Here is a 27,334-nt window from a genome sequence, read left to right as displayed (position 1 = left end):
CATTTACTGTGCCTTAGAACAAACACCATGAGGGGCACTGGGAAAATAACGATGAGCAACACAGACAAATCACTGCCCTCATACAGGGCAGCTTACTGGGCAGGGAAGATATTAATTAATCAGGAACAGAAATAATAATCGGGACAGTTGAGCATATTAACCCTGGCAGAGGGATAGGGATGGGAGCAGAGGGAAGAACCAGGTTCTGTGACAGGGCATACAAGTCTTTACTGAGAATTTGTGCAGACTGAGGTGAGAGGGGAGTCTGAGATGTTTGAGAGAATAGGTACAGGCTAGACTGTGTATTTCCCAAAGGATAGATTGTAGTTCTAACACTTGGTAACTGAAATGGGGACCTTATTTTGAAATACAGCCTTTATTGAAAAAAAAAAATCATGCTGAAATGAAGTCACTATAGTGAGTCCTCATCTAATACGGGCTTTCTCTTTGTAAAAAGGTAAAATTTGGACTGGGGAGATGGCTCGGTCAGTACATTGCTTACTTTCCAGCATGAGGACTTGAGTTCAATCCTTAGCATCCATGTCAAACTGCTGCAGGCCTGTAATCCCAATCTCCAGAGGTAGAGACAGGAGGATCCCTGGTTATTGCTGGCCAGCAGTCTAGACAAATCTGTTACCTTCAAGTTCAGTGAGAGAGTGTCTCAAAAAATAAGGTGGAGCACAACTGAGAAAGAAACTCAACATTGGCCCCTGACTTCTACACACACACACACACACACACACACACACACACACACACACACTTCCATGCTCATGCACCCATGCAGTTGTGCACACACATGAGCATTTACTTCTTATATATAACTTGATGATGTCAAAAAGGCACAAGGGTAGATAGAGTAGAGTGGGTGAGAAAAAGGCAGATGTAGGTCATGTGTGTCTTTTCAGCCACCTCCAATCAGTTTTTATTCTTTGTGGTAGGAAAAGCCATGGGTGGGCTGTGATCTGATTTGTATCATCAAGTTATTTATGGGAAGTTCCTACAAGTTAGCAATTTAACAAATTGTTCACATATCCAGCCCACTTTAGTTCTGATAAACACTGGCTGGAAAATGTCAGGGCGAGATTGTCACTGTTTTTTACATGCACAGCTGCTCCTTTGCTGCTGTGGGAACTTGCATGCATGTTGATTGCCATCAGCAGTTTATGGTGACAGATAGCTTGCCTATACCTGCACCACACAAATGCCACTTATGCAGGCCCAACACACAGGAGGATGATTCATTTAAATAAATCTGTTTATTTTGCTTTGATTCTGTTTTGCATATGTATTTCTTTGGCTTGGCTTTGCGAAGATAATGAACCTAAATTGGTTTCTGCACGGCTGGTTGACCATTTCTGGAAAAACAGAGAAAGTTTCAGAACACAAGATAAAAGAGCAGTCCTTGACTTGTTTGCTGGAGATGTCTGGGTTACTGATGAGTGAAGAAGAGCTGGAGAAAGGAGGTGCATATTGTTCCATTATAGTATTTAGTAGAAAAGCCCACTGTAGTGGTTTGGGCAGGGTGATGGACAAATTTCACTCATTCAACCTTATTTAAATAACAGGAATTAATAAGTAACTGAATTTGACCCCATTCATAAGTAATTTTGCCAGTATGCTATCATATGAATGTTGACTGCTTTGTTTCCAGTGGGTGGCACTATTTGAGGAGGTAGTAGGAATTTGGGAGGCGGGGCCTACCTGGAAGAAGTAGATAATTGTGGACAGGTACCTGGTGTATCTTGTCCTGGGCACCTTTCTAGTTTTCTTTTCTCTTCCTGTATATCCTGAAGTGAGCATCCCTTCCCATCATTATTATGTCAGGATGCCTCACACAGGCTCGAATTCAGTGGAGCCAAACTATGAGCCAAATAAGTATTTGTTCCTTTAAGTCATCTGTGTCTGATATTTTGGTCACAGCTACATAATAGTCACTAATACAATGCATCCAACAAGAAAGGAAAGCACAGAAGGGGAGACTCCTTGGTTCTGCTCTGGTATTAGAGAAATCACGGTGTATTACAAAAACCCAGGGAGAATGTAGCTCCAGCCACCAGCCACACAACTTCCAAAAGCTGAAAACTGAACTGGGGTATGTGAATGATGAACAGAGCATGCCATAGAGAATTATAGGAAGTCCTCAGTGATCCAGAGAAAGCAGAGGGACATCTGGAGAATGCCTTCACACAGTCTCAGATACAGGATTGGAATTGACAGAAATGATTCCATCCCATGTGGATAGTGAAGAGGGAGGTGGCAAAGATGGGCAACAAGTAGGAATGGTAACAGCAAGTAAGGCATATCCTAAGTATGATGTAGATAGATGGGGATAGATGATAGGGAACTAGATAGATGATATAGTTACAGATGATCTAGATATAAATATAGATGGTATCAGTAGTACAGATGATGTAAGTGATAGATGATGATATATGTAATATATAGGATATAAATATATATGGCATAGATAATATGGATGTTATATATGGTTAAAGATATAGGTATAGATATAGATTTTAAATACAGACATATATAGGTAGTCTGCTGGTTATCAATAGTGAACTCGAATAGGTGTTCAAGTCCTGGAAAATAGCATGAAAAGTTCAGAGTCACACTCTAGTCTGAGAGACTTGGATGCTGCAATCAGATGCCTAGTACAACCTAGAGTGGGCAGAGCTTGGTCAGCAGTGGGTAGATTGGGTTATAAAATGACTCTCACAGAGGAGAAAAGAGAACTTTGCCTGATGTAGTGGCTTGCTGCACTTGCCATCACAAACTACTAATATTGGCAGGAAGCAAATGGCTGGCTGCACAGCCCTTTCCTGTTCTCTCTGTCTGAAACAACGGAACCTTCAACTCAACTCAGTTCAGCTGCATATTTAACTACACACACACACACACACACACACACACACACACACACACACACACACGCACACACACACACACACACCCTATTAAGAAAAGGGCAAAGGACAGTTGCAGTCTTTTCTGGTCTGTGTCTTGATTTAGATTTTCTTTTTTTCTCAAGTGGCTGGAGAGGAGAAAGAGCCTCTTAGACATAACCACTATAATTTAAATAACATCTTGGTTTTCTTCCTGGCTTAAGGAGAAATTCTGGAAAGTAGAGTTGCCAGCACATGCTCTGGTGATAAGAGATTGGCAGTATCTCAAGAGACTAATCAGGAACCATCAGAGGCCCCAGATCAAGACTTCCCTTTTAGTTGGGGTTTCTATTGCTGTGAAGAAACACCATGACCATAGCAACTCTTATGAAAGAAAGCATTTAAATGAAGTGATGGCTTACAATTTAGAGGTTTAGTCCATTATTATCATGGCGGGACATGATGGTGTGTGGGCAGACATGGTGCTGGAGAAGGAGCTGAGAGTCTCATGTCTTGATCCAAAGACAATAGGAAGTGCGCTGAAACAGTGGACATGGCTTGAGCATATATGAGACCTCAAAGCCCACCCCCACAGTGACACACTTCCCCCAACAAGGCCATACCTACTACAACAAAGCCACACCTCCTAATAGTGCCACTCCCAGTGAGGTTATGGAAGTCAATTATATTTAAACTACCACACCTTCACACAGCATCAAAACCTTTGCATGCTGTTCAGAAATAAAACTGCCTGTGCTGATTGCTGGCTTTGCCTCCTACCAGTATGTAACTTTGTAGAATAACTTCATCTCATTTTCCCATCTATGAAATGAAGATAGAGAAACTATATGATCTATTAGACAAAATAAAAGAAATCAACGCTCATACACTCTCTAGAACACTCAATGGCACCAGTTAAGTGCCTGGTGCCCCTTTGCTGTTGGCATCACTGTTGTTACTTTGATGTGGACCTCACCTGAAGGACCTTGAGTGAGCCACTGAAATTATTGGGGGAATCATTTGTAAAATGATTGGCTTGAAAAACTAAATCCCTAAAATCTTTTCTGTTCCTCAGTCTTGAAAGTTTGGCCTGGCAATGTTGCCTTAAAAGTAAAATCAATAGTTAATGTTTTTACATGAATGACAGTATTTCCAGAATCTGTGCTTTTGGGGTTTAAAGACGAATGTCACTGATAATTGGAAAATGTTCTCATTTTCATGAATGATCTTCTCCATTTGCTCCTTATTGCTCATAAATCGAAAAAGTTGTCTGGAACTTCAGTTTTATAAAATGTGAGTGTTAGTGAAGAAATGCGGATATAAAGGCCGAGACCATTAGCTTTCCTTTCCCTGCTCTGGTTTCTGTGCAGAGTGTTTACAGCCTGCTGGCAAGGAGAATCCATCTCACTCTGACCCTGACCTTTGCATAATATTTATTGGATTAGAAAAAACAATCCACAGAGCAATAAAGATATCTGGGCATGCATTTATTATACACAAAACTGTACTTCATTTTGGAGAAATCTGTCCCAAACCTGCTCAGGCGAATCAGGCATAAGAAGGTCACTGCAGACTTAGGAGAAAACCCTACAGATGTCTTTTGCTTTGGCCGCAGTGGGGGTGACAATGAGAGGAAGAGGAAACAGAAGCAGGGTATTTTGCTTGGAGGGAGGGGAACTTGAGCAGTGAACAGAGGAAATAAGACCATTCAAGGTGACCTTGGTCAGCAGTCATTTATGTCTGGGTTTGACACTGGTCTTTACTCACAGGGCTCATTTCTTTTCCTCTTCATACTCTTTCTTGCCTTTCAGGTCTTTTGACAAAACCCATACATTTCAAACCTTCTTCTTAGCTCCCTAGGGATCCCAGGCAGGCTGGCACATTGTTGATTATTTTTGCTCTTTTAGGGGCCCACCACTTAGCTCACAAATAAATCACATATGGAGGTTTATTCTTAATCATAAATGCCCCGCCTTAGCTTGGCTTGTTTTTTGCAAGCTTTCCTTAAGTTAAATTATTCCATCTACCTTTTGCCTCTGGGCTTTTATCTTTCTCTTACATCTATAAATCTCACTCTCACTCTGTGGCTGGTTGTGTAGCTGGGTGGCTGGCTCCTGATGTCTTCCTCCTCCTTCTCTTGCTCTTTCTTCTTTTCTCCTCCCAGATCTCTCCTTTTATATATTCTCTCTGCCTGCCAGCCCCGCCTATTCTTACTCCTGCCTTGCTATTGGCCATTCAGTTCTTTATTAGACCATCAGGTGTTTTAGACAGGTACAATAACACAGCATCACAGAGTTAAACAAATACAACATAAGCAAATGTAATGCACCTTAAAAGAATATTCTCCAACACCAGCATCTCTCTAATTTCCCAAATCTAGCCAAATTCTGGCAGCCACCCCTCGCCTCTCCTCATCTCTCAGAAGTTTTCTCCATGTAAAGCATTTGTCTTTCATTTGGATACTTCTTAGACTGTGGATCTCAGGGTTTGTTCTTACCTATTAAAGCAGATGAACAGTTCTCATCCTGCCATTCTGCATTAGCTATGACAAAATGTCTGACAAGGCCATTTTAAAAAAGGACTTAATGGTTTCCAGTTCAGTCTACTGTGGCCAGGAAGTCTTGGCTGCAGGAACTTGAGGCAACTGGTCATGTTGCATCTGCAGTCAGGAAGCAGAGAAGGATGGTTTGTGTTCAGTCTGATTTTTAGTTTTCCTTTGGTCCCAAGCCCCAGCCCATGGAGTAGTACTGCCCGTGTTTAGGGTGGGTCTTCCCACCTCTGTGAATCCAAATATACACACCCTTAAAGTGCATGGCCAGAGGCTTATCTCCAAGGTGATTTTAGAGCCTGTCAATTTCACAATGACACACCTATCAATTCCCATCAACTGGCCTCCAAACATTCAACCAAGCTATTTCTGGGAGTTCTGCAAGCTGGTGCTTCCCTTTAGTAAGTTCTCCCTCCATGCATCTTGTCCTCCTCCAGGTTCCTCCTCTGTGCCCAGGCTGCTCCTTTCATCACAGTCCTGTTAGGTCTCCAGGGAGCTTCTCTTCTTTGACTTGACCTCCCAGAGGCCACATTTCCCTCTCAGTAACACCATCTGGGTGTTGCTGGAGGGCTTCTCTCCAGGTTCCACCAAGCCCCGCAGTCCCACAATCCACATATAAAATAATCACTCAGACACTTACATTACTTATAAACTGTATGGCCATGGCAGGCTTCTTGCTGACTGTTCTTATATCTTAAATTAACCCATTTCTATAAATTTATACCTTGCCACATTGCTTGTGGCTTACCGGCGTCTTTACATGTTGCTTTTCCTGGCGGTGGTTGCAGTGTCTCCCCCCTTCTTCCTGTTTCCCCAATTCTCCTCTCTCCTTGTCCTGCCTATACTTCCTGCCTGGTCACTGGCTATCAGTGTTTAATTTATATAGAGTGATATACACAGCACTTCCCCTTTTCTTCTTTTTTTTAAAAAGGAAGGCTTTAATTTCAACATAGTAAAATTACATATAACAAAACAATTATCGAGCAAGAATTACAGTTACAATATTAAAGAAGATGTCCTATCTATCTTATATTTGTGACTTTAAGGTTTTATATCTAACTTATCTTTTATGATAACTGAGGAAATTACAACTATCTAGTTTTCAACCACATCAAAGACCTCAGAAGGATATAATATTACCTGAGAAATGGGAGAAGGATGTATGTAACTTTTGGGAGTCTTTCAGGGTAGTCAGAGACAGCTGACAGCCTGGACAGTCATCTAATGTTCCTTTGTAAAGTTGGGGCATCTGTCTTCAGCTCACAGGGCTAGAGTCTCTCCGTCATTTTTTTCAGTGTCCTGTAGAATGTCTGGCAGTTTTCTCTGTGAAGCAGGAACCTGAAGGACCATCTTGTCAAGCAAAGTTCAGTGGTCATCCTTCCATGGGTCTTGTATGTCCAGTCGATCAAGCAGTCCAGGCAAGAACAGTTTCTTGCCCAAATGGCTATCTTTGCCAAGGTGAAGATAAACTCCATATGGAGTGTCTTCGATATCCATCTTCCTCTCCGAAATAAATCCAGTGCTGTCAGGAGCAGACATGTCTCACTGTCCAGAACGTCTAAATTTTTAAAACATTTTAAATGCCATATTCTGTAGGTCTTTGAAGTGGTTGAAGACTACCTATCCATCTGAAATATATCTATGTATACCTAGAAGACTTAACTAACATGGCTATAAATATGATTATGATAGATGATTAATTATTAATCTATTTCTTAATTATCCATTACAATTTTAAATGAGTTACATAAACATAATACCTCAAGAATAGAAATATATATACAGCATAGCAAAATTAACTTTAAGTTTGTTTCAATAAACTAAAATTTATACCAATGTAAAACATTTTAAACATAAACTAAAATCTATTCCAATGTAAAACATTTTAAACAAGTTGTTGTTCTTTAAAAGTAGGTTCATTAATTTACCCTTTTTCTTAACATCTCTATGTCCTATATATCTATATCATATCCCCTTTTCTTTTTTAGAAAGAGATCACATTTATAATTAACCTGTTTTAAATAAAAATATTGGTTTTTCTCTGTCCCACACCAGAGGGCTCTTTTGATTTGGGACACAAGAATCTCTTAACCGTTTTTTTTAAAGGAATATGTCTGGGTTTAGATGGGGAGTGAGCCAATTCCACCTCTAAAACCAGCTTGGTATATTTGGGAATTTGAGCGTAGCATCTCTTACTACTTCCTGCTGGAGGGGGGCGCTATATCTTATGGAGCACCTGGGACCAAGTCTTTCATTACAGTCACCATAATGACTTTTGGAGGCAGACCATATTCTCATCACTGCAGGCACTACCTTTTTCTGTTACTAGTAATGTGTATTCTTTAAAGTTTTAATTAGTGCTTATTTCAAGTTACCATATATTATTTATCTTTTCAAATAGTAAACTCTTGGCTTGTGGATTACTCTAGCTTGTTTCATATATTACTTTACTCATATCTATTATTTTTATCTACCTCTTTCCTTTAATTTATTATACTTTTGTCTAACATTCTGAGGAAGTTCTCTAGTTGCTGTGGGATGTTCTGTATGTCCTGTGGGAGCCCTTCTTGGGTTCTTTGTGGCGTTACCAGCAGGTCGCATGGGATGATTGGACATGGCCTGAGTGCAGTGTCTGACTTGGCTGTGCTGGGGATGGTCTGTATGTCAAGTTGTTCTGATTGGTCAATAAATAAAACCTGATCGGCCGTGGCTAGGCAGGAAAGATAGGCGGGACTAACAGAGAGGAGAAATAAAAGGACAGAAAGGCAGAAGGAGACGCTGCAGCGCGCCATGACCAGCAACATGTGAAGATGCCGTATGCACACCACGTGCAAGGTATAGATTTATGGAAATGGATTAATTTAAGATATAAGAAAAGTTAGCAAGAAGCCTGCCACGGCCATACAGTTTGTAAGCTATATAAGTCTCTGTGTTTACTTGGTTGGGTCTGAGCGGCTGTGGGACTGGCGGGTGATAAAGATTTGTCCTGACTGTGGGCAAGGCAGGAAAACTCAAGCTACATCTAGTAGCTATAAAATGTAATCTGTAGCTTTTCTCTTATCTAGTATAGATTCATTTAAAGCAGTACATGTATCTTTAAGACTGGCTCTGGTTACATTTCACAAATTTATATCATTTGTTTTTAACAATCAGTTAAATGTTTTCTAATTCCTTTAGTAGCTTCTTTTCTGGTCCTCTCTTTCTTTTCTTTTAAAACCAAAGAGCCATTTGTAACTTCATTGCTTGATGATTAAATATTGGGAGTTCTAGTTGTCATAACATTGTTTAGAATCTTAATTCTTTATGCCTTTGATGGCAGGAAGACACTGTTGGATTTCACCCTTTAAAAGTTCTTTGATTATCTTCTGTATCACCCTATGCTTAATTTTGGTAAATTGTTGGAACTTGGGAAAAGCATGGATTCAGGAGGTCTATAGATCTTGATTGACTGTTGATTGTGTCATTCAGATCTCCATCCATCCTGGCTACATCTTTCTTGCTGTTTCTATCTGCTGCTAAGAGAAGCCATCTATGTTTCCCAATTATAGCTGTAGACTTGTCTTTTTACAGCTTCAATCTTGTCTGGTTTTACATTAACTATGTTGAAATTAGGCTATTTAGCATGATCAAATTTCAAATTTTTTAAAACTCTGGCCCTTTATCACTATGAAATTTATATTTGTATTAATACCTTTTTTGATATTTATCTTTTTGGATATTAACATAGCTTCCAATTTTGTATTTTTTGTGTATGTCCTTTATAAGATTTTCCATTAATTACTGTTTTTATATTTTACCCACTCTAATAACCTTGGTTTTACCTGGGACATTTTATCCGCTTGCCATTAAAGTGATGTTTGTACGTACCTGTAGTCACTGTTTCCAGATTGCACATCTGTTTCTTGCGCCACCCCCTTTGTCCCTTTCTTACTTCACCTTTATAACACCTTCAGGGTTGACAAAGTGCATATATTATCATACTGTACTTTTCTGTTACTGTATTAGTCACATGTTCTTTTAATGTTCATAAGTGGTTACTCTGGAGCTTAAAGTCTGCATACTCAATTTATTAAGGTGTAGTATAAATTAATTCCTTTCTCACATAACACGTGCAACACAAAAGCTTAAAACCTTTGTTTTATTCTACTCTTCATTTCCTGCTTTGTCATGAATATTCACATATATCTTAACTTCCTAAGTACATTGTTTTTCTTGTGCTATTCTGTCTGTATTTGCTTACATTTCCCTACAAGTTTACTTCTCTGTTGCTCTTCATTTTTGTGCTTCCTCCTGGGATCACTTTTTTTTTTTCTTGATTTGGCTCTACTTTGTGTATTCATTCCAAACAATAGGGATTCCCACTAGCTTGCTTTGAGTTTATTTTGGAGATCATTAAAGACACAATAATTCTAGTCTTTGCCTGGTGGGCCCAGGGTCTCCTGAAGGCAGGGGTTATTGCTCAGTTTTCTGGTTCCACAAATTGAGTTTTTTCTCACCTAGGCTGGGAGCTCTCTCTAATATGAACTGCCCATCTTTCTGCCTGTGGGCTCTTCCAACAACTATTTCCACATTGCCAGAACCTTGCATTATGCTGGGATTCCTGAGGCAATAACAGATCAGTGTGGATCTCAGCAATAAGCATTCTGGCCAAATTTTCATATATGCATCATCTCATTTTAGCTTTACAGAAACATCATGTTCTACATGAGAGAGAATGGAAACCCAGGAGTGTTAAATCGTTAGTCAGGGATCACACAATTACTACAAGATGCTACTAGAACTCAAACCTGCCCACTTCTAGTTTAGTTTAAAGATGAAACAGTTAATATTTACCCTTAGTCTCTCTGTATTCCCTTCCCACTGGGCCATCTCTACCCACACCAGGCTTGGCTTCTAGAATGAGGCATGGAGGATTATCTCATGTAGGTGCCTGTACTGTCTTTAAGTCCAGTATATCTGTGTCCTGGTTGCATTATAGCCCGTTACGTCCATGCTCATACTCTGTTTCTTCATGTTGACAAAAAAAAAAAAAAAAAAAAAAAAAAAAAAAAGCCAACATAGAATGTTTATGGTTCTGAAACTACAAACTCTGATCCAGGTGACATGGTGACATGTTTCTACTACCCTGTGTCTGATGACTAAACATTAGGCAAGAGAAAGCAGGCTCAGCACCTGCCAGCAGGGAGTGGCCCTGAGTTGGGGAACACATATGAAGAGGCAGACCGTTGCTCAGACTTGGCTCTATCACTGGGGCCACTTAGTGGCTGTGATTGAATCTAAAGAAGTGACTCAGATGTGAAGAGCTGGGTGAAGCTAGACTGAGTATGAAGCATATGAGCAGATCTCTGCAGGTGACTACTCACTGTTCAGGTGCAATGTGATGGGGAATGAATACAGAAGAGAAAGCTGTGTGTGGTGGATAAAAGCAGATTTGCAATGTGCCAGTAGTGAAAGGAAATATAGTTATGTTTGAAGAACTGAAAATATACTAGAATTCTATGAGCAGGAGTTAACTGTGAGTAACTGTATAAGATAGGAGGTATGGACCCCAGACTGATCTCACATAGCCACCATCTTGACAAATTTACTCTTAAAGGCAATTTTAAAATAGAGCTAGGTTTTGGTGGCATAAACCCATTTGCAATTTCAAAAGATCATCTGTCTTTAGAAAGAGACATAAAGGGCATGGAGAGCTTGCAGAAGGATTTGCCTACACCCAGGAGACAGGTAGCAGTGGTTAGACTGAACCTGAGAGACTTGAAGGAGCTCACATGATGACAAAGGGAGTTGTGGCCAAATCTCCTGATTGGCTGAATATGGAGCAAGAAGAGAAGGCATCAGAGGATACCAAGACCAGAGAGGAATCATGCTGCCTTGTTCAATCCCTATTTTGTGCACTTGAAATCATGCCTGGCAGGTGGCAGCCACTTTAGAAACACATGTAGCTATCACTACTGTCTGCAAGGTGTCCTTGGAGAAACAGGACAGGAACACTACTGATAAAGCAAAGCCCAGGAATGGGAGCAGATCAGATTAGAAAAGGAGATGTTCTATGTCAGAGTTTCAAAGGTATAAGCAGAGGGAACAACTGGATAGCAGAGTCTAGAGCTCAAGAAAGAAAGATCTGAGTTGACTGTGAGGAATGAGGATCCACCTGCAGAGATATGGCCCAGACACCCTCTGAGATGAATAGTTCAGGAAGAGTGAGTTGCACAAACAGAGGATGAGAGAAGACAACTGAGGACCACAGGGGTGTCAACAGTGGAAAGAAAGAGAAGACAGATTCCCCCAAAGTCTGAAAAGTTGTGTGTGTGTGCATGGGGGGGCGGCGTGTGTAACTCACTGGAGCAGAGAAGGGTGTAGGAAGAAAACAAGACACTGCAGACTCTATAGTAAGCTTGCAGAGAGAAAGAAAACAGGCGTAATGAACATGTGAGGCTGAAGAGGGGTCTTAAGTAGTTATCAGTGCCTGCCTGTGGACTGGGTGTGGGCACTAGGACATCAAATATGATCTATTATGGAAAAACTATAAGGCAAGTGCCAACAGGACATGAGAACTCTAGAACCACAGGATCCTCATGATCTGTAACCAACCAAAGACAGGCTGTTGGGGTGAGGGTAGGAGGGTGGTAACTCAGGGGTGCCTCCTGGCAGGAAAGGCTTCTAGAGGAATTTCAGTGCATCCTCTGATGACCATGAAGGGAAGCGTTCCATATTTGTGTCCTGCCCCACTTTCAGAAGCTTCTCTAGTCCCCGAGAAGTCTCCATTTCCTAAAAACTAATGACCAGAGAACAGATAGCAAAGATAACTGAAATCATTTGAAGCAGGGCTTCATGAGGCAGAACAGCAGTTCCCAAGTGTAGACCCTGGAAGAGCAGGACCAGAACTGCCTAGAGATTTAAAACACACCACGACCTTCCAATTCAGAATCCCTGGAGATAGAGACTGGCCCTTAGCACAGATTTAACAGAAACAAATTGCCATAAATGGGGTTACTAAAGTGAGAGTTTATTGCCTCACAGTCTAGAGGCTAGAAGTCTGAAATAGAGGTGCCAAAGGCAAGACTCCCTCTGAAAGCTAGAAGGAGAATCCTGGCTGCTGCTTCAAGCTCTTTCTGGACACAGGTGCTCTTGGCTGGTGGCCATCACTGCTATGCCTGCTTCCCTCCCCCTCCTGGCTTCCACCTCATCTCAAGCCTCCCCTGCCCTTCTCTTCTAGAGACAATGATTATCGGGTCCACTTTGAAGCTGAGGTGCTCTCACATCAAATCCTTAACTGTCATACCTGAAAAAAACAACAACCCTTTTCTAGCCTTGTGTAACGTGCACAAGCTCTGGGGGTTTGAGCTTGAATGTCCTTTCGGGCCCTTATCCAGGCTCAGTGATTTCTTTTACTATTAGACAGAACAATGGTTCTTAACACCAGCTGCACATTAGAGCCATCCAGGGAGCTTGTGACATTCCTGAAAAGTTCAATCAGAGTTGTTAAGAATGAAGCCTGAGTTTCCCTAAGCAATCCCAGTGGTGGCTTAGTTTGAGAAGCAGTACTAGAAGGGAAGAACATGGGCAGAGGAGGTACAAGGGTCTCCATCCCAGAGTTGACTAGCTGGAAAACAGGGTGTTATGCATGTCAGGCAGTTGCTTTAGGACTAAGCTGAGTCCCTAGTCCCTAAGGATAATGAGGACATAAAACTAGATGTAGCTCCTTCTTGGCTTTTGGGGAGGGCTCTTTGTATGTATGTTTGCTTGCTTGATTTGAGGCAGGGTCTTGTTATACAGCTTCAAATGGCCTCAAACTCATGATCCTCCTGCCTCAACCTTCTAAGTGTTGGGATTGCAGGTATGTACCACCACTCTCAACCTATCCTGTCTGCTTCTTCTCTCAGCAGAGCCTAACCCTTCTGGGAGTGGAGATAAGCCTGTCTATTTCCTTTTGGGCTATTATTACTGTGAAAGTGAAGGCAAGCTCCAAGCTGTGAAAACCTGGGATTTCAGTCATGTGCATGATAGACTTCAGAGCTTTATGTACCATTTAGCCTGTTAACTGAAACATGCAAACAGCCTTCCACCCACCCTGTCTCACTCTCCCTGGTAGGTGGATGATGGAATGGTTTAAACTTCACCTTGTGGTCTTGTTAGAAGGATGTTAGTCTTCTTTGCCCCAGTATTCCATTATCTCTTGGTCCTAAGGATTTATATTGTCAACCAACCATAGGAAACATTTTCCATTTCAGGTTACAGTTATTTTCCAGGAAGTATGTCTTGGGTTCATTCCCTCTGGCTATTTACCTAGCATTCTGTTGAGCCAAAGTGTTTCCCAGGAAGATTGCTGAAAAGAATGAGAAACAAATTCCAATGTTTTAAGTGTTTTTTTTTTTTTTTGTCGTTGTTTTGTTTTGTTTTATTCAAGGAAATAGAAGATTACCTATTGAGCATTTAAATGTCAGGGACTGGAGCTACTGATGGTTTCAATCATTGTATAGCTAAGAATTTAGACAAGAAAAATCAACATAAATGAGTAAAGCTCACTATAAACAAATATAAAATTGTAGCCATGACAAAGGCTGTGATGGAGGATTACATACTACTTCTAAGATCTAACACAATTCGGCAGAGTTGGCAAGGTCAGGGGGTCTTTCTTCAGGAGTGGACCCTGCAGCTGAGGTATCAAGTATGATTAGTGATTATCCACATGAAGGGGGAAGGTGGCACACTTCAGGTCAGAAGGGCCAGCTGGAAATGGCTGCCGGCACGGTGATCCCCTTCACCCCAGTATCCTTAGCTTCTTGTCTTTCCTCCTTTGTCTTTCCCTCATGATGTCATGATGGTCACCACAGCTCCAGGTAGAGTTTGTATTCAAGTAAGGAGACAAAGGAAAGGGGTCAACTATTGGATCTGTCTCTTTTGTCAGTCATCAAATTGGTACCAGAAGTCCTGCAGCAGGCTTCTTTTTTCTACCATTGGACAAACACTCACACTTTGATCAGTCACTGATGAAGAGGAAGAGAGTTGATGAGATTGGTCTAAGTCAAGAGACGGATGCCTTCTTTGCAGGAGTATGGGGTGAAGTAGGAGTTTCTAAGCAGAGGTGCAATTGCTGCAGGTTGCTTTCACAAGTGTCTGTCACAAAGGCTGCAACAACAGCCTATGGGAAAGGTGGAAAGAGGAGACTTTGGGTGAGAATTTTGAAGTCCCACAGCAGGATACCTCAATTTAACAAGAAGCAATAAAGAACTCTCTTTCTGTAGAGCCAGTAGCTAGAGGAGCCCAGGGATATGGAGGTGGGGTCATAGCTCTTCAGTGTTACCAGAGACTGGGTAATTTTTTTCTCTAGGTGCTTACCATGTTCTCTGAAAGATATTGTCTTCATTTGCTTTCTATTGGTACAATCCAATACTGAGACTAGGTAATTTCTAAGGCATGGGATATTTGGCTTAGGGCTCTAGGACTCCGAGAACATGGTGCTGGCATCTGATTATTATCTGGTGACATTGCTGAGGGCATTACATAAGGAAACAGAGCAAGAACAGGTGTCTGTTCAGGGTTGTCTTCCTCTTCATTTAAAACCTCTAGTCACATCCTAGGGATCACTATCATGACCTTCTAATCTCAGTTATCTCCCATAGGCATCACCTCCACGTACCATCAACAAATGAACTTGGGGATTAAGTTTCCACATGAGTTTCTGAATGGACGCCCCAATCAGGACAAATTGTCAGCAGCTACCTCCTCTATGCTGCCTCCCATCTAGAGGCAGTATCTCCAGTTGTTCTTTACCAAACATTCCTTGGAGGGAAACTCGGATCTTGCTTAGAACTATTCCCTTAGAGAATTACTAATTATAACTTCTAGCAATGCAATACCAAAGACAGGACTAGGTGAGTGTGGTGGTTTGAATAAGAATGGCTCCCATAGGATCATAGACTTGAATGCTTTAGGGAGTGGTGCTACTTGAGAGAGATTAGGAGGTGTGGCCTTGTTGGAGGAAGTGAGTCACTAGGGGATGGGTTTTGAGGTTTTAGGAGCTCAAGCCAGATCTGATGGCTCACTCTTTCTTCCTGCTGCCTGCAGGAACTCTCAGCCACCGCTCCTGCATGCCATCATGCTACTGCTATGATGATAAAGAATTAAACCTCTGAACTCTAAGCAAGCCCCCAATTAAGTGTTTTCCTTTATAAGAGTTGCCATGGTCATGGTGTCTCTTCATAGTAATAGAACATTGACTAAGACAGTGAGGTAGAAGAAAAAATTTCAAAAGTTCTTGCCTGCTCCCCCCTGCCTGGGTGTATCTTGATTTTTTTTTTTTTTTACCCTCTGAGCCTCATGTACAGTATAATATCCCATATTTCAACATGAACAAACCCTATTATGCATATAATTGGCTCTTGTTCAAAGCTATTGTTAAGACTATTGTTTTATGCTACAAAGTCTGTTATGAGAAGCCCCAGGACGATTCTGTTTGTTGTCCAGAGAATAGACATTTTTCCCTAAATGGACAATTTGCTTCAGCTGATGAACACTATGAGTTACATAACCATGGCTTCTTTCTTGATTTAGTTGTTGACTATATTGCATGTAGAGTATATTATTTATAGGCTTGTTCCTGATGGTACTTTAGGTTCCTGCATTGGCTTATATCTTGTGTTTTGTCTCAGCTTTGAGTCATCTTTTGAAAAATATACTTGGATTTAACATCACTAAAGGCCGAACACAGGACAATCAGAAGGTATTTGACTCATAGATGCTTCCTTTCTTGAGATAAATAAGCAAGAGGCTGTATGAAACAGGCCTTTGTAAAAGGACAAATGCTCTGATGTGTGAGATGAATGCTTAGGCTGAGTATGGTTTCAAGGTTAAAGAAATAGGTACAACTGGAAGCAAAAGATTTCCACAGTGTGAACTCCTCCAGGAAAATAATAACACACAGTGGAAAACTTCTGACCCAAGTCTGTTGATCCAAACCCTGGGGGTTAGAGAACTTTCATAAATCCCACCTCCCACGCCCAGCCCTGAGAGTGCACATTAGAGTGCCTGAGTACCTCAAGGGTCATCCTCCTTCACAGTAGGCACACTGAAAAGCTGCGGGTTGTATTCCATTCCAAAGATAAGACTCAAGTAGACTGACAGAGAAGGATAAGCTAAAAAGCACTCAGAAAAGGGAAAGCTATGGTTACATTATGTGAAAGGACAATGAGGCTTGATCAGCAAAGGCTGAACAAGGTGGGAGCTAAGAGGGACCTAAATAGCCTCTGCTTCTGCAACAAGACCAGTGCCTTCTCATCATAATTATAAGATCTTGGCAAGAGGCTCAGCAGCCTGGTACCCACCGCCCTCATGTTGGTGGCTTTCCCACTCTGCAATTTTGAAACCTGCTTGGCAATTGCACCCCAAAGAGCTGTTCTCACAATGCTGCTGCACACTTCCCCCTCTTGAAAATTTCAATTATATATGTATACACTAATGGCAAGCTATGTCCTCCCATTTCCTCCCCCTATCTTTTTTTCTTCTCACCATGTCATTAACTTCATGAAATTAAGCTAGGGATGTTTAGCCCTCAAAAAAGCCAAGGGGATAATAACAGATGGATTAGGGTGAAGGGGCACAACAGAGAAAGGACAGTGTGACTTCTTCTTAGGGAAGTTTCAGCTGCACAGAGAAAGACACATGCATACAAAAATAACATCAAATTTCACAGGGATAAATTTTAGCTCATGGTGTGCTGAGCTCCACTAGAGACCCCTAGAATGTTAAATAATCACCTCCCTCTAGGAGAGATGTGTGGGACAAGCCGAAGTCACGAGTTCTGTTTTTACACTGTGAAGGCATTGAGGGGTGGGGAGAGAAGAAAGATAATAAAGTACTGCTATTTTCCTCTAGTCTACTTGATTCTTAGTTAAATAAGTAACAATGATTCTGAGTGAAAACCAGCAATGCCTGTCTATGAGGGCAGTAGAGTGACATTTGAAGGACTCTTCAAGAATATGGCATCTGGGGTTTGTCCTTCAAAAGACTTGTTTGACACTGTCCATTTTCCTATGAATATTAACCTCTGCAGTCAGGTCAGACTACAACATTGGGGAAAGTGACTAGACAGTAGCCCTGGGTATGCGTATTGGACCTTTATTGGTGTGTTTATGCTTCCAGTGCAAAGCAAGTAAATAAGAGGAGATGACATTGGAATTATTCTCCAGAATACAGACATTCTAAGAGTACACAAATGTTTATGTTGCCACTGGAGAATGAAGAGGCTAGAGTTCTAAAAGAAAGGCTTGTCATTTTGGAAATAAAAGACAACTTGTTTATGTTGGTCTTATGTAACCTTTCTAGTACTCCTAGGGGAGATGTCTCATCATCTACATGCCATAGATATTTCTAACTTCCTAGTACCAATGGGAGACCTGAGGTTATGTCAACCAAGAGGTGAATTTTGACTCTTGGGTCCCAGAAGAGGTGATCATTACAGCTGGCTGAGTCAGAGAGAGCATTCTAGACTTAGAGCCTCTCTTCCCAGATACGATAACCATGAGGCATGGGTGTGTAAGTAATTGCTAGATGAGAGTGACACAAAGCACAACCCAAACCCACATGGATATTTATGCCCAGAAATAAATCTCGGTGGAATTAAGCTAATTAGATCTTGGTTTGCTCCAGAACTTTGTGATTCCAGTCTTTTTTGATGCAGCAAATTAGGCATATGAAAAGGGAGAGTCTCTCAGAAAGAATGATCATCATCACTACCACCATATTTTGGTTTTTAAAAACATGTATTATTAGTGTGTGTGTGTGTGTGTGTGTGTGTGTGTGTGTGTGTGTATGTGACATTCACGTGGGCACCCACAGAAGCCAGAAGAAGGCAATGAAGGCCCTTGACCTGGACTTACAGGTGGTTTTGAGTCACCTAACATGGGAGCTGGGAACCAAACTCCAGACCTCTGCAAGAGTGGTTCATGCTCTTGACTGATGAGTCACATCTCTAGCCTTATTTGTTTATTTATTTTAAAGACAAATGTCTCACTCTGTAACCCAGCCTAGCTGGAACTCACTCCGAAACCCAGGCTGTCCTCAAACTTGTAGGAACTCTCCTGCCTCAGCCTCTCAAGTCCTGGGATTACAAGAATAAGCCACCATGTCTGGCTAGAAATAACTGTTTTAAGTAAGTCCTTATATATAAACCCAGATGTTGTCCACAGCAGATAAATTTAAAAAACAAAAACAAACAAACAAAAAAACCAGTGTTTCTGCAGAATCAAAAGGAAAAAAATCACATTTGGTCTTGCTTAGTTTTAGAAATTAGCAGTGGGATTGAATTTAGACAGTTGGGATTAAATGTACAAAAAAGAGAGTAAATAATAGAAATACCATCCTGTCCTAAATAAACAAGATTCCTCAACCAGCAGAAACAGGTCCTCTCATGTTTTCTGCTCCACTTGTACTGCTCTCCCTACAGCCATTATTATTATTTTTTTTTTTTTTTTTCGGACTTTCTCTGTTACTTTGCGCCTTTCCTGGCTCACTTGTAGCCAGGCTGCTCGACTCACAGAGATCCCCTGCTCTCCCAGTGCTGAATTAAGCGTGCGCCACCACCGCCCGGCCCTACAGCTGATTATTAAGAAGATTGTATTTCTATTGTCAAAAACAAAATTTCAATAAATTGAGCTTAATGAGCTAATTGACTTTCACTGGCAATCTATGAATCAGGTAGTGTCCTAGCTACAAAGTACAAAGGTGCTCCAAGGGCACAGGAAGAGGCTGAGGGAAGCAGAAACAAGGAGTGGGGAGGAGACTGGTTATAACAAAACCACTTTCCTTAGAGGAGTTGAACAGAGAGGCCTTCTTTTACCTCTTGGCTTGCTGGAGCCCTGTGAATTGGTGGCCATGAATCTTTGCATTTTGTTTTGTTGGGGGGGTGTCTTCTGGTGAGAAGACATCCCCATTTATAATCTAGTTTTATTCTGCTTTGGACTGACTACTGAGGCTTAGTGTAGTATTAGTTCAGTCCAATGCAGGGACTTCCCATGTATTTTCCTAAAGCCATGATCTATAAAGCTAAGGTCACCCTGGGTGCTGATGTAAAGCCAGAGAACAGGACAAGGTCAAGTGTGGAAGACCAAGTCAACTCTATTTGACCAAAGAAGTCAGTTCTCATTCCACTGCCAGAGGTAATCATGAGATTCTGGGAAGCCTGGGCTAGGTTGGTGAATAGCAGCAGTCACACAGTTCACTCAGTGTCCAAGTAACCCCTCACTCTCCTTCCCAGCATATAATCTCTCCCACTCTAACCTCGACTTTTACGTATCTCAGGGGACAACATAACTCCTGTATGACCTTTGATGCTAGCTCAGAACCAGGACATCATATGAGGCTGTCTTCTCTCTCAAGTGAAATATTTGTAATTTAGGTATCCCCCAAACCTGGACCCAAAAGATAAATGCTTTTCCAAACAATAGGGTTGTAGAGCAAAATATCTTCAAATACTTTCTCAAGAATAGGAAATGTACAGCAACACCAGTTCTTGTTGTGGTAGACAACTGTATGGTGTGCCTGTGGAAGCCCTGGCTTGGAACTGTAGAGAACCCTACTCAGGTTCCAGTTGCTCTCTGTTAAGCAGCTACCTTGTCTAGCATCAGAGGTGCTTGACACCCTGAGTGGCTCCACTCTGCCCATTATTCTCTAATCTAAACATGCCTTGAAATTGTGTAGCTTTTCAGCCTGGTGTGTGCTTGTGCATGTGTGCGTGCATGCATGTGTGTGTCCCAGATATACTAAAGTGCCATTGAGTGAACATGCATATATTTAGTAGTACAACTTCATGGTTTCACATGCATTAGAAAATGATTTTCACAATCATACTGGCTCTATTTTAAACATGCCTGCTTGTGTTTTACTGATGTAGTTGAGGGTTGGTAACGATTTGCTTTTAGTTTTGCACAAAGATTTATTCTGTCTTGATTCACTGTATCTTTGCTCCAGTATATAATTACCTAAAACTTTTAGCAAGCTCCTTATTGTTTGCTTTCTGTGTCAGAAACCTAATTTTTCCAGACAAAGTTTTACAATTTCTCTCCTCTCTTACCCCATACCTCTCTTTCTTAATTGATTATTCATTTACCTTGACCCCCCTGGGGAAACACTGGAAAGGTCGCAGCCTTAAACTCACCCTGATCACTGGGGATAGCCACAGCTGTTAACTGTAATGATGCTCTCCTCTCTAGAGGACAGTTTCCAATGGTATATCTTTCTTTTTCTTTTCTTTTTTTTTTTTTTAAAGTCTAGAAGCTGCAGGGCTTTTCTTCCCCCAGGCACCAAATTTCTGCTATTTGTTTCTCTTACACTTTAATTAAAAAGCAGCCACTTGTATCCTTAGATTTTCTTTCTTACACTAACTTCCTAGTGACCAGCAATCTCAATAACTTCTCTCTCATTTTGGCAGGCATCCTTGCAAGATCGCTGGCTCAGCAAGCATGCAATCTTACTTCTACATTTTCAGAAACGCTGTCTTACAAATGTTTCTGCCACAGAGCACATCTACCTGCCCTGCCTACAAAATCAGTTTCCCTGCACCCTCGCCTGAATCGCCTCCTGTTCTAGGCTCTCTTCCAGCCGTTCCCACACCTGACATTTATTTATGTTAAGTAACCGTACCTTCTCTGAATGGATGTTTAATTCTCTTTTCTTACAAATTTCAAGAATTGCTAACATAGTACTCCAGTCTGTAGCCACTTAGAATACCAGGCTAATGAATCACCAACATCAGAGCCTTTGCGCATGCCAGGCAAGCACGTTCTCTGCCACTAAACTATATCTCCAGCTTTTGCTGGGGATCTTACTGAGATAGGTTTAAAAACAGCATCCCTTCCATATCTCCCCTGTGGCAGAAGAGAAGTCTCCAAGAGCAAGAAGTGACTGAGTGGCTACAGTGATGGGGCACACACTGATAGTCAAGGCCCTGAAGTTAGGAGGGTGCCCATGCATGCAGGACATAGGGAACCAAAGACTACAATCCTGATGAGGTCTCAAAGCAGGAGTGTGCACAGTAGAGTGAGAAGCATGGACATGTGAAGAGCTGTGGCCAGAGTGTGAACTATTGAAATTTGTGGTTTCCTGGGTGAGATAGACCCAGATGATGGCACAATTCAACTTTTTTAGAGAAGAACATTGCTGGAGCCTGGCTAAGTGTCCATGTTCGAATGCATCAGTCTTAAAGTCCAGCTTAAGGCCATTATGGTACTGCAGGTCAAGCTGTAGAGTCTCAGAGTCCAAGTCACTGTTTGCTGCCCCTCAGCACACTTCGGAGCTGCCTAACCCTTGGCATGTTAACCTCTCTCAAGCTTACTACATATCTGTAAAGTAACAGAATTTATTCTCCCTACATACTTTAAGACCCAGCATATGTAAACACATGTGATCCATGGTGAATGGTCATTTATAATCTGAACTTCCTCTCTGTGAATCCTGACCAGTTCTGTATGCCCGTCTACTCTTCTAGTCCATTCCCACCTTACATCTAGGAAGCCAAGCAATTTCCTATCTACACACAGTTCTCTTCAAATGTAATGAAATGATATAACTTCAACCTTCCCTCCAAACCCATCACATAACCATTAGATAGGAATTCTATTTGTGCTACATTAAGTACCAATTTCAGAGGTAGAGGCTTCAACTAGTGGTTCCATTTCATTAAGTTTCTCTTGAGAATAAGCACCAAAAAGAAGGGAAAAGGATTTTCATGATTGAAATTTGTCTAAAACTGGCAGAGGGTCCCTCCCATTACATCATGCAGGCAGTCTGTGTCACTTCTAATGCCTCTTTACTCTCATGGCCAGAAATCTCCCATAGGCCCTATATTTTCTCTTCCTGAAATGGGGTCCACAGACTGGCAGCATCATCACTATCCTGGATGTTAGAAATGCAGCTGGAAGCCCCATCCAGTCTAGCTACATCTAGCCCTGCCTGCATTTTAATAAAACCTAGCATACTGGTCCACAGGGAAGAGACTGACTCTCCTGTCCCTTTGCCCGATGGAGCAAACATATCTTAAATTGTCCTGCCAAACACCAGGACTTATCCTTCCTAACTAGGCATGTAGAACTTAAATTTTCTAATTATCTATTGCTCTAAATTTTAGAGGCAGGAGTGGGGGAAACCAAGACAGGTGGTAGCTGATATCCAAAAGGAGTCTTTCTCATGTTGTCTAAGGAAATTTGCTAATTTCCCTTGTAAAACCTTTTTCCTTCCCTAGAAGAGAACTATATAAAAATATACAGAAAGAGAATATCATAAGATCGCGAGTCCATGTCTCTCTCCTGTGTGTGTGTGTGTGTGTGTGTGTGTGTCCAAACGTGTGTATACATCTATACAGGAACTTTCAGAGGTGAGAAAAGGGCATCAGATCCTTTGCAGCTAGACTTACAAGCAGTTGTGAGCTCCCTAACATGGGTGCTGGGAGGCAGACTCTGGTCCTGTGAAAGAGCAGAAACTGATCTTAAGTATTGGTCCATCTCTCCAGGTCCATATATACGTCTATGTACATGTGTATACATGATTCTGTATGCGTATGTTTGTGTGCAGGTGTCTCTGTTTGTATATATGCTGTGTGTGCATACTCTGTATGCGTCTGTGGTGATCTGAATGAAAATGGCTCCCATAGACCCATAGGGAGTGGCATTATTAGAGGTGTGGCCTTGTTGGAGGAAGTGTGGGTTTGAGGTTTTAGACGCTCAAATCAGACCTTGGGGCTAACTCTTTTTTCCTGTTGATTTGGATGTAGAACTTTCAGCTATTTCTCATGTTTGCCTGCTTGCCACCATGATGACAATGAACTGAACTTCTGAACTCTAAGCCAGCTCCCAATTAAATGTTTTTCTTTATAAGGTTGCTGTGATCATGGTGTCTCTTCATAGCAATAGAAACCCTAAGACAGCAGCTATGTGTGTATGTGTATGTATCTCTCTGTCTCTGTCTCTGTCTCTCTGTCTCTGTCTCTCTCTGTCTCTCTCTGTCTCTGTCTCTGTCTCTCTCTCTGTCTCTGTCTCTCTCTCTCTCTCTCTCTCTCTCTGTGTGTGTGTGTGTGTGTGTGTGTGTTCCATCTAGAGAGAAATTTAGAAAAATCAAGCCAACTACGTTAGGGATGCAGTGGTCTCTCATGTTTAGATGTAGAAGAGGATTAATATCTAATTGGAGAGAAATGGGTGGCATTTCATTGACCTTGTCTTGAGGCTGTGGTAGTCCAACCAACACAACATTTGAACATATGCTTCTTTGATTCTGGTGAGGATGGATGGATATCCAATGGAAAGCAAATTGATTATCTAAATATGGTCCTATTACTAAATACCTATTGTCCTATAGAGGTTACAAGTGATTTCCAGTCAAAGGCATTCACTTTCGAAAACAAAAACTATATTTCTGTGTGCTTTTCTTTTGTCTCTGTAATAATCTAGGAAATTAGACCAGAAGTGAGACAGATGCGGGCCAGATGGCCCACCCCCATTTTATCACTCTCCTTTTAGTGGGGAAAGTAAGGCATGATGGGAATGAAGCTCCTCTTTCTGGAATCCAGCTGAAACTTTTGCCAGCAGCTGAACAATATTTCGGGCTCGGTTCAGATGCTGGAGTCCCTTCTCCCTTACACACACTTTTCTAAAAGTCTCAGTGGAAGCCCCATTTGCAGGTCTAGGACCTGAACAAACCTTAGCTGTCCTGTGCAACCCTAGCGGCTTCTCATTTTGCCTTGTCAGATCATAATTGCATCCAAGGTGTTTCTGGAGCTACTTCACATATCTCTCTTTCCAAATGTGTGTGTGTGTGTGTGTGTGTGTGTGTGTGTGTGTGTGTGTGTAAGAGAGAGGGGGGGCGTTTCTCTAGCAACATTGTGAGATGTAGCTTGAAAGCCATGAAGATGGTATACATGGCTAGTGCTAAGGTAACTCTTTGATTTCTCTCTTTTGGAGAATCCTGTACCCACACCTGGGGATTTGAAAGCACACATTCCACCTGGGTGTGTTTTCCTTTCTTCTAAGCACCTCTCTTTCTCTTACCCCTTATCTTTAAGCCTGTATTAAAATATCTTTAATAAAAATTCCACTTCACTCACTGGCTAGTTATAAGATTCTTTTCAGCAACAAAGCCAAGAACACTGGTTTGGCTAAGTCAAGATCCCTGAAAGTCTACAATTCTCTTTAGGCTGCTGAGGGTGGCAGGGTTGTATGCCTTTGCCACTTTACCAGAGCCAGTGGGAACGATTAAAATTTATCAAAACTTTAGATGTTAATGACAAATTAAGTTTTTATTGTCAACACTATTTTCGATATTCATTTTCCTGTAAATGAGCAATAATATTAGGGATGGGTCAACTTAATCCACTGTTTATCAGCTGTTGGATTTTCCTTTGCCATCCTGGGTGCTTTGGGCAAAAGGACTGCTAGTCAAATACCCAATGACAGCACAGATACCTTGAGGAAGCTGTGCAACACCTGTTATGGCTCCTGAAGGTGACATCCCACCCAAGACTGCTCCAGTTTATGCCACACTTTTTGCTATCAAAGGCCTTGATGAGCTCCCGATGACCTTGCAATCATTTCTACTTGGGCCAGAGAGGAAGCACTTTCCCCTGCTGGCTTAGCAGAGGGACTTCTGTGATGGCAGAAAAGGGAAAATGGTGTGATTGGTGAAATTGGAAACCTCTCTTTACACGGAAAGTTCGTTGAGATTGATGCAAACACCTCTTCCCTGGATATGTAAGCAAACTGTTCAGCTGGTTCATAAACTGGCCAGCAGATGACTTTGTGTTCTGCCACCCTTGGGATGGCAACATTAGGTCCAATGTGAGCTGACTGATAACAGGAAGATAGAAGCTTCAGAAAGATCAGAGTTGCAGTAGCCAGGCAGTGACAGCAGAGAAGCCTGCACAGACAGTCACAGATGTGGTGGCTAGAAGCAGCTGCTGAAGGAGAGGCAGCATGGAGTGGTTAGCAGGCCAAGCTGCAAAAACAGCAAGGCATCCATCAGCATTGTTCCCCAAGCAGAACTGCAGGGCCATGGGCTGACAACAGCAGTGAAAGGTTAGAAATAGTTGTCTTCTCAGCGGTGGCCACTGTGACAATGGCCTTGGCCACAGGAGGCAGGTGAACAGTTCAAGAAAGTAGCCATAGCAGGAACAGGAGGGATGGCAGAAGTAGAGAGAGGGTTGGTGGCAGAGTCTGAAGAAGGACAAAGGGCTATCAATAGCCAGAGCAGAGAATTTGCAGGCCCTAGGGGCTGGAAGAGCTCCAGAGAGCTGTCCAGCTGATGAAGAGGGAACTTCTCTGCAGAATGCTAGCACCAACCTGTCAAAGAATGATGGGCCTGCCACACATAGACTTTCCCACAGCTCACACTTGTCAGGCAGCAATCATCACCCCCAAACTGATGCAAAATAAGCAGACAGAAGCATCATACTTTATACACAGTTTCCCTATTACACCACCAGTGCTTGGTGTTTACCATCCTCCACAGGGTGCTGGGGTCTTGTGTCACCTTTGTGAGGTAAAGGGAAAGATGCTACATTACTCTGTTTTAGACTGTAATCCAAGCAGCCATAATGTGGGGAAAACTTCTCCTTTGGAGGGGATTTAAATAATTATAAACCCTAAAATAACAGCTGAGCTTTGTGGAAGACATACCTGAGTTGGTTCTGGTAAGCATGTTGTCTTGATTGATCTGTCATTCATAGCAACAATTCTGTGAGGTAGGTATAAATTTTTCCCCAGTTAAGCAGATGTGGAATCTGAGGCATATAGTTCACCAGGCCTCAGAACTAAGAAGTATCAGTGCCATGATTGAAACTCAGGGTTTCAGAGTTAAAGCTCACATCCTTCCTGCATCACCTCAGGTGTCTAGTGTCATAAAGAGATAATGCGTCCATTTGATGTGGGTCCATCCCTGCAAATTGGAGATGCCATATTATTGTTTCCTTATAATGAAATAACTGGAGCTGATAACATACAGAAATATGGTTAACACGTTTATAGATCCAAGATCCTGTATCACATGATAATCTTTTTGGCTGATAGAGTTGAGAGGAAGCAAAGGGCACCATACAGAGACAGGGAGCATGCATCTTTGTCTATGTGTATGCTCACTTGTGTGCATATATGTGAATATGTATATATGTGTGTCTCCTTCTCTCTGTAAAGCACCAGGACTCAACCATGAGTTTCACATGGACTAGCTTACCTAGTTCTTGTCATCTCTGAAAGAGCCTTCTAAACAGCACTGTCATGATATTTCTATTCTCTGAATAACATGTGATGAGTATGAAATTTCAATACCTGAATCCTTGGGCAACAGCACATAGCCAGCCAAGGCAGATTCACTTGGTGGGAACAGGACAGATAGATCCTCTACACATGATAGTGCCACCTACCTGTAAAGCTCTCTGTATACAGCAGGCCATAGGAAGAGGCTTAGACTAAATATATACATGAAAGTCCTGAGTTCATATGGCAGTCCTGCTTGACTCTTCCACTAAGCTACACTCATTAATGAAATATAATTCATGATTATATCTTGACCCTCTAGCACCCTATGGAGTCATATTTCTCAATCTATTTAGAACTCAAATGGGCACGAGAACACTATGTACACGTGGAATCTTCTCAAACACCTAAACATCGGTATTTCATCATGGTGGCTTCTTGGCCTTTCAAATCAGAACACTGTATGTTCCATGGGACATTAGTTTCTCTGATGTTCTGTTTGTAAAAGAATTACATGGTCAAACGCATAATTCCAGGTAAAGCAAGATAAAATACATATCTTCACTACAGGTCTTCTTGAAGTCTTTGAATGGAAATATACTCTGTGAATCTTAACAAGGAAATAGATTAGGCAGCATTCAGAGTATGCATATTTGAACAGA

Source organism: Peromyscus leucopus, chromosome 15, assembly GCF_004664715.2.
Source record: "Peromyscus leucopus breed LL Stock chromosome 15, UCI_PerLeu_2.1, whole genome shotgun sequence".
Classification (NCBI taxonomy): Eukaryota; Metazoa; Chordata; class Mammalia; order Rodentia; family Cricetidae; genus Peromyscus; species Peromyscus leucopus.
The sequence above is the reverse complement of the archived record's forward strand: the minus strand, read 5'-3'. Positions refer to the sequence as shown.